This window comes from Cherax quadricarinatus, chromosome 19 (genome assembly GCF_038502225.1).
Source record: "Cherax quadricarinatus isolate ZL_2023a chromosome 19, ASM3850222v1, whole genome shotgun sequence".
Lineage (NCBI taxonomy): Eukaryota > Metazoa > Arthropoda > Malacostraca > Decapoda > Parastacidae > Cherax > Cherax quadricarinatus.
Window position 1 is genome coordinate 28,161,811 of NC_091310.1, and position 11,930 is coordinate 28,173,740.

Below are 11,930 nucleotides of genomic sequence, written 5' to 3' on the forward strand. Positions count from 1 at the left end.
TTATTGAAAGAATTAAGAGTAAGACGGAGAATGGGATAACAGATGAACAAGGAGGCTTTAGGAAAGGTAGGGGGTGTGTGCACCAGGTGTTTACAGTGAAACATATAAGTGAACAGTATTTAGATAAGGCTAAAGAGGTTTTTGTGGCATTTATGGATTTGGAAAAGGCGTATGACAGGGTGGATAGGGGGGCAATGTGGCAGATGTTGCAGGTGTATGGTGTAGGAGGCAGGTTACTGAAAGCAGTGAAGAGTTTTTACAAGGATAGTGAGGCTCAAGTTAGAGTATATAGGAAAGAGGGAGATTATTTCCCAGTAAAAGTAGGCCTTAGACAAGGATGTGTGATGTCACCGTGGTTGTTTAATATATTTATAGATGGGGTTGTAAGAGAAGTAAATGCGAGGGTCTTGGCAAGAGGCGTGGAGTTAAAAGACAAAGAATCACACATAAAGTGGGAGTTGTCACAGTTGCTCTTTGCTGATGATACTGTGCTCTTGGGAGATTCTGAAGAGAAGTTGCAGAGGTTGGTGGATGAATTTGGTATGGTATGCAAAAGAAGAAAATTAAAAGTGAATACAGGAAAGAGTAAGGTTATGAGGATAACGAAAAGATTAGGTGGTGAAAGATTGGATATCAGATTGGAGGGAGAGAGTATGGAAGAGGTGAATGTATTCAGATATTTGGGAGTGGACGTGCCAGCGGATGGGTCTATGAAAGATGAGGTGAATCATAGAATTGATGAGGGAAAAAGGGTGAGAGGTGCACTTAGGAGTCTGTGGAGACAAAGAACTTTGTCCTTGGAGGCAAAGAGTGTGAAGCATGGGTGATGAATGTTGCAGCGAGGAGAAGGCTGGAGGCAGTGGAGATGTCATGTCTAAGGGCAATGTGTGGTGTGAATATAATGCAGAGAATTCGTAGTTTTGAAGTTAGGAGGAGGTGCGGGATTGCCAAAACTGTTCTCCAGAGGGCTGAGGAAGGGTTGTTGAGGTGGTTCGGACATGTAGAGAGAATGGAGCGAAACAGAATGACTTCAAGAGTGTATCAGTCTATAGTGGAAGGAAGGCGGGGTAGGGATTGTTACAAAAAACGCGATTCTAAAAGCTTAGAGATCTCCAGTGAATACTAGAAAGGACTGCCCTTCTAGCATCCAGCCTGTTACTGGGTTTTCATAACAAGTAGTCAGTATCCTTGTCCAATTATCCATTAGAATTCAGTATGATTCAATAGTGCTTCAGGATTACAACTGGTAGGCTACTAACTAGATAAAATAAAATTTAATAAATTTATTAGTCATTATTAGTCACAGTAATTAAAATAATATTACTTCTCTCGTGTAGAATATTATTGTGCTGAAAGCACATATGACTTTTATAATTCTTAAGTACCGTCTGGTACATTAACATTTAATAAGATATTACAAATATGTACAAGTAAGTTTGTGAGTATGTGTGTAAGTGCTCTAAGTAGTTCGCTATGTCTCACGACTCGACTAGACTTAAACAAGTGACTGACAAAGTCCTCAAATAAACTAACTTCTTGACCAACTGGCAGTCAGAACAGTCTGCTTGAACAATAAAAAGAATGCTAAGCCCAATAGCAATATAACAAGCAACTGCGACACAGAATCAGGAACAAGGAGATAATATAACGACACTAAGTAGGGACCATCTGCAGATCCTCCACAAAAGTCACAAAACTCCCATACTACTGAATCTAAGTTCAGCATAAGAAAATCCCCGACTGTGATAATACACAGATACCAGTACAAGTTAGGTCAGAAGCTACAGCTCAGGACCTGAGTTGTTTAGAGTGTCTATGCGACACACAACCTCAGTACAACGTCGAAAATCACTAAGTCTATACAATGTTCTGTGAACAGTCTCACAGAACCTACAAGAAAGCTAGAGACAGTCTTCCAACAAGGGCCTATAAGGGAGATTTAGGCACTTTGTCTGGAATACGTCCAACCACCCAGCGAGTCTAGACCAGACTGAATACTTCAGGCGAGGTGAGGACACCCCCCCCTCGATCACGTGATAGCTCCGTGGACAGCTGCAGCTCAGAAACAGAAGCCGGCAGTCTAACAAGCCACAAGCGATAATTACAGTAGTTAGACAATCAAGACTTGAACTGAGCACATAATATGTTACATCCTACCTAACCAAAGGAAGCTAAGTCAAATAACAATATAAAGCAATACATTTACGATTTAGCTATTATCGCAAATATAAGCAATATAAAATTATATGTAAAGATAATAATTATATATATACATAATAATCATTGCAACCCATTCAGGGGTTGCAACAGGGTTCGGCCTAGGAAAGGTTGGAGGGAGGGGGTAAAGGAGGTTTTGTGTGCGAGGGGCTGGACTTCCAGCAGGCATGCGTGAGCGTGTTTGATAGAAGTGAATGGAGACAAATGGTTTTTAATACTTGACATGCTGTTGGAGTGTGAGCAAAGTAACATTTATGAAGGGATTCAGGGAAACCGGCAGGCCGGACTTGAGTCCTGGAGATGGGAAGTACAGTGCCTGCTCTCTGAAGGAGGGGTGTTAATGTTGCAGTTTAAAAACTGTAGTGTAAAGCACCCTTCTGGCAAGACAGTGATGGAGTTAATGATGGTGAAAGTTTTTCTTTTTCGGGCCACGCTGCCTTGGTGGGAATCTGCCAACGTGTTAATAATATATATATATATATATATATTTATATATATGTATATGTATATATATACATATATATATATGTATATATATACATATGTCTTGCAGAATACGTAAAACTGGTCAATTAGCAAGAACTCATTTAAAATTAAGTCCTTTCTAAAATTTTCTATTATACGTTTAAAAATATATTTTTTTCATTAATGTTAATGTAAAAAATTTAAATTTTGCAACAAAAGAATCTTAGAAAACTTACCTAACCTTATTCTAACAAGAGCAATTTATTTTAGCCTAACCCAACTAAATATATTTTAGATTTGCTTACAGTAATTTAATACTAAACAAACACAGTGAAATACATTTTTTTTCGTTAGGTTCAGAATGATTTTGGCGAAATTATTGCATACACAAATTTTCACTTGTCCTATATGGCAAGATGAACGTTGCTATTTAAGCCAAGATCGCAAATTCTGCCTATTCGGCACGACATACATATATATATATATATATATATATATATATATATCTATATATATATATATATATATATATATATATATTTTTTTTTTTTTTTTTTTTTTTTTTTTTTTTACCAATAGGAATATTTTATTACATAATATGGCACAGAAGATTTAAGAGATACATTGTTAATATAAAGGTGGCATATACGGTACATGTTGTTACGTATGTATCACCGATTATAAGGCGAAAATCTCATCCAGCTCCTCAGAACTGGGGCGTGTGCCCAAAATGCAGCATGCATTACCCCTTTGAACAGCCGCACTGAGCCGCTGGAACAGAAAACTAGCTGCCCTGGGATCCCTAGTTACCCTGATGAGTCTTTTTCCCAGCTCCTTAAGGAAATTAGATGCACTCTTTCCCCATGAGCCAAAGGTCTCTAAGCCTATGGGAACAAACATATAATGATGGGCAAGTTTCTAATATTTTCTAGACTTTTGGGACTCCCTAAAGCTGGCAGCTGCCCCTCCTGCCTCCCTGGTGTATTGGAGATAGGTATCAGCCAAGGTAGATGCACATGTATAGTCCCACACCACCTGCTTCCCATCTGTCCAGGCTTGAAGGGTGATACCATCTGGACGCTTCTGGCTGCTATCAGATCTGCATAGTTGGGGTGGCTCCCTTACTGCTGGGCATCCAGCTGTTGTGAGGCTCCTCTTGATAATGTTATTAACCTCCTCATGTCTTGCAATCTTTCCCTCGGATTTTCGGCACACAAGACCATGGTACCCGAATCGGTCTGCTGCTTCACTGCCACAAATACACCTGTGTTCGGCGAGAATAGGGGCGGCAAGTAGAAGGGCAACACCGATGCGGATGGTCTGTGGGTCGAGGCGTGTGCCAAGGCTGGAGTTGGGAACAGCCAACAGAAAGTCCCCAGCATGAGGGGCTCTCACTGCCAGCAGGCGGGCTCTATCCTTCCCTGACACACTCTGAAGCATCGTTGAGGCTATATTTTCCACTATTGGACCATCCCAGTGCGATTGTTTGTAGTTGTTGGGGGGAGCAGGTCTGGTTTCTGAGCCCGTTAGATTATCCCAGATCATTGCTCCGTCAATGAATTTTTGGTCCTGGACTCCAATCTTGTCCCTAAGATGTTCAGGGAGAATCGCTGCTACAAGCTCTCTGGATGCAATACACGAGGACAGAAAAGCAGGTAACGCAATCTGTGATGACTTGCGGACACCAATGCCTCCTAGTCTGACTGGAAGTGTAGCTTGGTTCCACTGCCCGTCTTCTAGAGTAAGGTTAAGTACTTTCGTAAAAATCTGCCTCAGAATACTGTCATATTCGTGCAGTATAGGGTTATCATATGAAGATGCACATCTTAGGAAATATGTCAACCTGGGCAGACTCAAGCACTTTGTGAGAAGGTACAAGGCATCGTGGGTGTCCAGATTGCCTATTCGTTGTTCCATTCTCCTTAACTCTTCCAATTTCTTCCTGAGAATTGTGTCAATGGCATTGCTTCCCAGAGGTGCTCCTAGCAAGACACTATTTGTGGGGGCAATGACTGCTGCTCCTGGTAGTTTTGATCTCACTGCATTTATCACTTGTTGACTGACTGAGATGATTTCACATTTGGATGGATTCAGGATGAGACCCATTTCCTGTCCCCGTGTCATTACCTGTGTAAGGTCATGTAGGAGGGACTCCTTTGTACCTGCTAGTGTGCCATCATCTAGGAACCAGATGTTTAGCTCGCTGGTCAGTCTGACTGTGATTTCCCTAACTGCAATACAGAAGAGAAATGGTGCAAGAGGATCTCCTTGTTGGACACCCTCCGATGATGTGATTTCATGCTCTCCAAAGAGAAGCATTGATTCCTTGCTATACCCAGCTGAAACAAAAGGGAAGAGACCAGGGAAATGTTCTTGTACTGCTGCTAATACCACGTCTCTTTTCAGGAGATTGAACGCATTCTTGAAATCTAATTTTACCACTGCATTGTCCTCAGGCAGGTTGTTGATATACGCCCTTGTTGCATGAACCGCTGCTTCACTTCCTTGAGAGACCCCAAAGCCAAGCTGGTATATATATATATATATATATATATATATATATATATATATATATATATATATATATATATATATATATATATATATATATATATATATATATTATATATATATATATATATTATATATATATTATATATATATATATATATATATATATATATATAGGGAGGGGTGGCGTCAGTGTAGTCGTCAGTGAGGTTGCTAATTTTTTGCTTTACAAATGTTTGTTACTTGTACGAACTTCAACGAATTCTGCGATTAATCTTGCTACGTTTAGCTCGAAGACTGGCACTTGTCTTCCTTGTTTAAATAAGTGTCACATAACCTATTTCGTACATGGTGCGCATTAAGTAAGCAAAGGTAAAGATATACATAAATACAGTTACATAAATTATCATACATAGCAGCACATGTGTACATTACCTAGGATAACCCAAAACAAAGTGACTTATTTCCATTGGGGTCCTTGATGCAATTTTGTGAAGAATATCAGAGTTTATGCAGTTATTCTCAGAAATCTTTCCTTTTTGTGAAAGTTACTTCATGGTCATTCTTTCTAGTTGGCTGCCACGATATATACTGCTACTATATAAAGATATTATTATTACTAATAATACATATTTCTGCTACTAGCAGTAGTAGTAATAGTAGTAGTAATAAAATTGGCAATAGTAAATATACTATTGCTAATTCTACTACTACCACTACTTCTGGTAATAATAGAAGTAATTGTATTATTAGTAATAATAATATCTTTATTTTTACGAGTACATGTACAAGGTATACAGGCCTAGCTAACATCAGTGACATACTGCTATTCAGAAAGCCGCTTGTTATGCAGAGCATGTAACCTACACACCGTCGCCTCTACTCTTTCATGATGATTTCATATCGTGTAAACATTAAACCAGCCAGTGGAGTTATAAACGACTCCACCAAACTAGCCCTTGTTGCCACTGTAAGGACCTTCTTGCTGGTCAGATTCACAGCAATCCTCGCATTGAAGGACTCTTATTTTCGTCTGTACTGACGACAATGAAGCATCAAAACTCATGGACGACACTGCAGTGAAAACACTCAGAAACCGACAGTTCATCATATTTCTTCCTTTCTTGCTGGCAAAACGTTCTGTTTTTGTAAAACGACTGGACAAGATCGTCACATCGTTATCAACTGCTGACCTGAAGACCTCTATTAAAGAACAAAACACTTGGGCCTCGGTAGACACCATCACACGAATTCCAAACGCCTCTTCAATGATCAAAATCATCTTTTCAGCCATCGCTGTGGCTACCCAAGCGCTCTCTGATGGACTAGCCAACTCATATTACCATATACATCCACGCCACATAGAACCAGAGCGTTTCGTTCATGTCTCACCCTGCTGGAACAGTTACTCATACCATCACTCAACGAACGACTGTCACATTAAAGAAAAGAAATTGTGTTCCAACTGAGGAAAAGGTCACAACTTCAAAGCCTGCACCACCACCAATGCCACTCTAACATGCCTAAACTGCATGCGTACTCATCATGCCTTGCAGATAAATGCCCACTAAGAAAAGTGCTGTCTAAGATAATCAAAGAAGCTAAGAAGAACAGCAATAAATCACCGACATATACCGCCATAACAAAACTTCAGTCCGACACAACTAGAATTCTTCAAGCCACACAACAGTCCTGTCTATCTAACAACTCCCTATCTCCACTTCCGAACGCGTCTTCCTATAAGGTCCTGTACTGCATGGAGTTGGCGCACCTTGCTTATGCAGCCAACCCCGGCACCTTCAACACCACCATCAACGAACTATTCCGTCGTAACAATATGCCTGCTTTCCTTTTCCCGGACTCCATATCATCTGTTGACATTCTCAAGTTGACATGACCAAGCAACTGTTCCAGAAACTTCCACAACCACCTCTTCACTGCTCCTGTCGACCCTTAGTCACCTGCTAGCACCACTGTGGACTCGTCTAGTGAATCAGCTTCAGAAGATATTGACCACTCTAGCACACCAGCATGGGAAAGACTGCTCCATGATCTGCACTGAACTCTACAAAGGCCTCTGTTTAGGGACTGTCAAGTTTGCCCGCGAACAACCTCTTCACGTCACATTCACCCAAGTTCTGGAATTCCTCAAGTCTCTACGATTCACCTTTGAAAACAAGACAAAACTTTGCCACCTCTCTAGGAGCAGCTTCAAAAAATTTAAAAATGGCTCCTCTACAAACCTGCCTCTTTAATTAACTTGTTAAATAACACCACCAGTGATCTGCTCTCTGATGTTCCTACCTGCCTGCCCTGTCCTGCGACCTGGCCTGCTGCCAGCTACTCAAGACCTCCAAGCACCACAAGACCGTTGCAACAGTGCCTGCTAATCCTGTTTCTCCATTCTGTCCAACTAGTGCCTAGTTGCTGGGTTAAGGCCCTGGCACTTTCTCTACGACTGTGAACACTTCTCTAAAACGCTATTCTTCACCTGTCCCGTCCAGCTCACCCCACATCAGTTGTTTCCTAAACTCGCTTGATCTTGATGCAGAGCATTTCGGGTAAATTAGGTTAATTTTGTCCCAGAATGCGACCCACACCAGTCGTCTAACACCCAGGTACCTATTTTATTGAGAGGTGAACATGGACAGCAGGTGTGTTATGGTAAAACGTTCTAATGTTTTACAGTGGTATCGGGGGATCGACCCCGGACCTCAGTGTGTGAGCTGAGTACACTAGCGGTCGGGCTAAGGGACACAGATTATTATAATTAGTAGTAGTAATATAATTAGCAATAGAATAGTAGTAGCATTAATAGTAGTAGCACTAGAAACAGTAGTAGCAATATCAGTAGTAGTAACTAGTAGTAGTAGTAAAAGTAGTAGTAATAGAAGTAGAAATAGTAGCAGTAGTTATAGCAACAGTAGTAATAATAGTAGTAATGGTAATAGTAGTAAAAGAGATAGTAGACGTAGTATGATAAAATGTATTATACGAAAGTGATAGGATAATCAATTAAATTCACTTATATTTCTGAGAATCTTTTTTATTTTATAGCTAATCCATGTGTTATGTAATGTCTTGAATTACTTAACAACAAAAATAACAGTTCTCTTTCTAAGAGAAAAAAAGCATGGTATAAGTAGGTGTTTTGTAGAGGTGAAGTGGGAGAGACCATCCTAGACTTCTCTAACATTTCGAAAACTTGACAATAGATGGAAGCACTATTGCCAGAAGCTGGACATCTGCGCAAATTTAGTGCGAGTTACCTTCCATAATGAAGACATACCTACAGCGCTGAACATTGTTGTACAGTACTGGAAACTTGCACACAGATGGCAGTATGATCGCTTGTGGCTGATGACTGTACACTCGTAGTGACTCCCGCACAATACTTATAACATGCGTACGGTACTTAACAGATGCGTACCATACTGAACACTTACGCACAGTACTGAACATCTGGCAGCACCATCTCGCAACACTTTGTTGCGATGGCGTCTAAGGGCAGAGCCAGGGCCGGGGGCCGCATTGACAAACGAAGCATGGTCCTCTGTCACGCAGGGCCCAGGGGCCAGCCAGGGCTGAGGGATCAGGGTCTGCCAGAGGTAGGGGGTGAGGAAAGGCTTGAACTAGCCCTATTAACACAAAGATGTTCATCACAACCAGCAGGATCAATTCAATCTGTAAAATAACGTAAACTATGACTTTATGTCATTTAAAAAAAATATGATCAAATGCCTTGTGTAAATGCGTTTTAATTCACATAAGAGTGCAAAAGATCCAATTATTTTTTAATTACTAATTAATAGTAAACTATATGTTTGTTCATATTTGTTTCGTGTAGAGCTCAACTGTCCTGCTGTTCGCTTTACTGGTAATTTCAGAGTATCGGTACAAAAAGCTTAAAACATTCAGACACCATTAACAAATTTATTATCAAATTTATTATTAAATTTTAATCATAGCGTCAAGGGTGATAGGAAACTTTGCGTTTATAAACTGAGAGCAGTTTCTTCTGTATGTATACTCTGAGTGATATACCTCTAGGTGTATATCCACTATAAGATACAACTCTGTATGTATATACTCAAAGATATACCCCTCTGTGTATATGCACGGACAGATACACTTTTAGGTATGTACAGTGAGAGAGAGATCTCTGCTTATATATACCGAGACATACTCCTGTTTGTACATGTAAACTATGAATTTTACCTTTCTGTGTATATACTCATCATCAATTAAGGATACAGGTTGTATTTATATAAGTATTGCCCATCACAAAGAAAACGTGCAAAATAACATTTATAAAGTAAGGTACAACTCACTAGTTTCATGTTGAATGTTGAATCAAACTCGGGATGTGTTGTGGAGAAGAGTTCACAGCACGACTGCCATGGCTCTACTGGCTTCCTGGTGATATATATATATCTAGCTGCCGGCAGGGAGGGATGGGGGACGAAGTAGCCTCAGTTGTTACTGGGAATTTTACCTTGATAAACTTTTCCTAACTGAACGATGTCAACAACTTCTTGTTGCGCTCAGCCTGAATCTTGGAATTTATGTCCCCGTGTATTAAATATGTATCATATCAGCCATATTTTATTTTCCCCAGCTGGGGCTCTATACCTATTTGTAGTGATTTTGTTCAAGAATGTATTATTTTTTATGGTAGGTTGATGTATGTTTGCTGAGGTTTTGTATCTGGTCAACGGTGCCAACAGTCACACTGGCGTCTTCTGGGGTGCCGGTGCTGTGGTTGACCCAAAGTTTCACATTTTGAAATTTTTGTGTGTTTTTTTCATCCACAATATTCGGTGTTGTCACAGATATGGGCCAGAAGACTGCTTGGTGACTCCGGCAATATTGACAATGATGACCGACTCATTCACACAACCTGGTTTGATCACTGGTGTAGCTGTAGGCTGTTTGGTGGTTCCATGTGTGCAAGCAGAAATGGCTAGGGCATCCACATCTTACGTTGTGATGGAAGGCCGACCGGTTGTCGCCAAAAGAATTAACAGGTGTGGTTGACTAACCCACACCTACATAGGTGTGGTCACAAATATGGCAGTGGTAGCCTGACCGGCGTCACCCTGCATTGACATAAACATGTGTTGACTGATTTAGATCATAGGATTTTTTTATTCCTTTTACTGTAATAATGTTGGTAGAATTACCGGCAATATGTAAAGTAAAAGGACACTAAGTACAACTAATGTCGCCATCGCTTCCAGCACTTCGATAAAGGATCTAACCAGAACAAAATCCAAGCACCACGAACCAGTCAACGCAGGGGTTTACACTATACCCTGTGGAGGCTGCGACAAGATTTATGTAGGTGAAACAGCAAGGAACCTCGACACCCGCCTCAATGAACACATTTATGCATGTAGGAACGATAACTTGAACAACGCCTGTGTACAACACCGAAATTCCACCAATCATCTCATGAAGTTCAGGGACGCCCAACTAGTGATCAAAGAAGCTAATTACCGCAGACGCAAGTGCCTTGGATCTTCACTAATAGCTGTTTCTAATACAATTAAACAAAACAAAGGCAGCTTCACCATCTCTGAAGTCTTAGCAAGAATCCTCCTGAAAACAGTAAATCCTGCCATCACATAGTCTCTCCTGTTAATACTACACAAGCACATTACAGAGAATGAACATTGAAACAGGCCTTCTCTATCCAGCTTCCAATAGAAATATTTGTCTAACCAATTTTTATGTTTCCCAAGTAATAGCTTTTATATCGTTTACTCATGTGCAAGTTAATTGTTCTAACATATTGTATTACTACTACTACTACTACTACTACTACTACTACTACTATTACCACTAGTATTGCACCTCACTCTGAGCCTATATATACCCTCTGTGTCCATGTACTGTTTGTAACATCTTGATAAAGCTCCTGGAGAGCGAAACGTTGCCACAATAGAATGTCACATTAGTTGCACTTGTGTGCTTTTACTTTAATATGCATAACATTCACCATAGATTAAAGAAATCATTCAGTAATTTCATAGCTTTTTTTAAAAGGAACAGTAAGGTTCTTTGACATAAATTAAACGATATAATGCGAAGCATTTCTTTATTTCTGAATTCCTAATTATTACAGTACTGAAATAAATATTTCAATACTGTAATGATTACAGTATTAAAATTCATATTTCAATTAAAAATTTAGCAATTAGACTTATCAAAGAATGGTGTGAGTAATTGTTGTATAGGTGATGTGAGTTGTCCAGGCGTATTTCTATGTCTGTATATTTGTGTACAGTAGTGGTCAGTTGTCTACTTTAGTGGACACCTGAAACAGTACAGGACACTTATATGCAGCAGTAGACAACAGTGTGCGGTGCCTAACATTCAATGTTAGGCACCGGACACTAGTCTTAGTGCCAGACACTTATATACAGTACTAGACACCTAGCAACATCATCTCGCATCACCTTTAAGCAGTGCTATTTAGTGGCAGTACCAGTGGCAGTGACCGTAATGACAGTATCTGTGGCAGTGAGGGTGGTAGCGGTGGGGGTCAGCGTCAGCCAGGGCCGAGGGGTAAGCCATGGGTTCAGCAGCAGGGTCAGCCAGGGCTAAGGGGCCAGGAAAAGCTTGAGCTGTCCCCAGAAGTACAGAAAGGGTCATCACCACACCCAGAATCATGTGAATCTGTAAATAAAAAACAATTAAAATTAATATAGCCGAAAAAAATATATTGACACTTG

The 11,930-nt window shown here is 40.2% G+C and overlaps 1 protein-coding gene and 1 long non-coding RNA gene across 2 annotated transcripts in view; both read right to left on the bottom strand.

Moving 5' to 3' along the window:
- Nucleotides 1-8,218: 8,218 nt before the first annotated feature.
- On the bottom strand, nt 8,219-11,143 carry LOC138852927 (uncharacterized). Its single transcript, XR_011392185.1, has 2 exons — nt 9,525-11,143; nt 8,219-8,877 (listed from the first exon to the last, which is right to left on the bottom strand). It is a non-coding gene; the product is annotated as an uncharacterized lncRNA (long non-coding RNA).
- Nucleotides 11,144-11,279: 136 nt separating this feature from the next.
- Nucleotides 11,280-11,930, bottom strand: part of LOC128692751 (delta-myrmicitoxin-Mri1a-like) — a 40,313-nt gene continuing 39,662 nt past the window's right edge. The window contains exon 2 of the transcript XR_011392187.1: nt 11,280-11,874. The gene's annotated coding sequence lies outside the window, so the exon portion shown is untranslated. The remainder of the gene's footprint in view (nt 11,875-11,930) is intronic.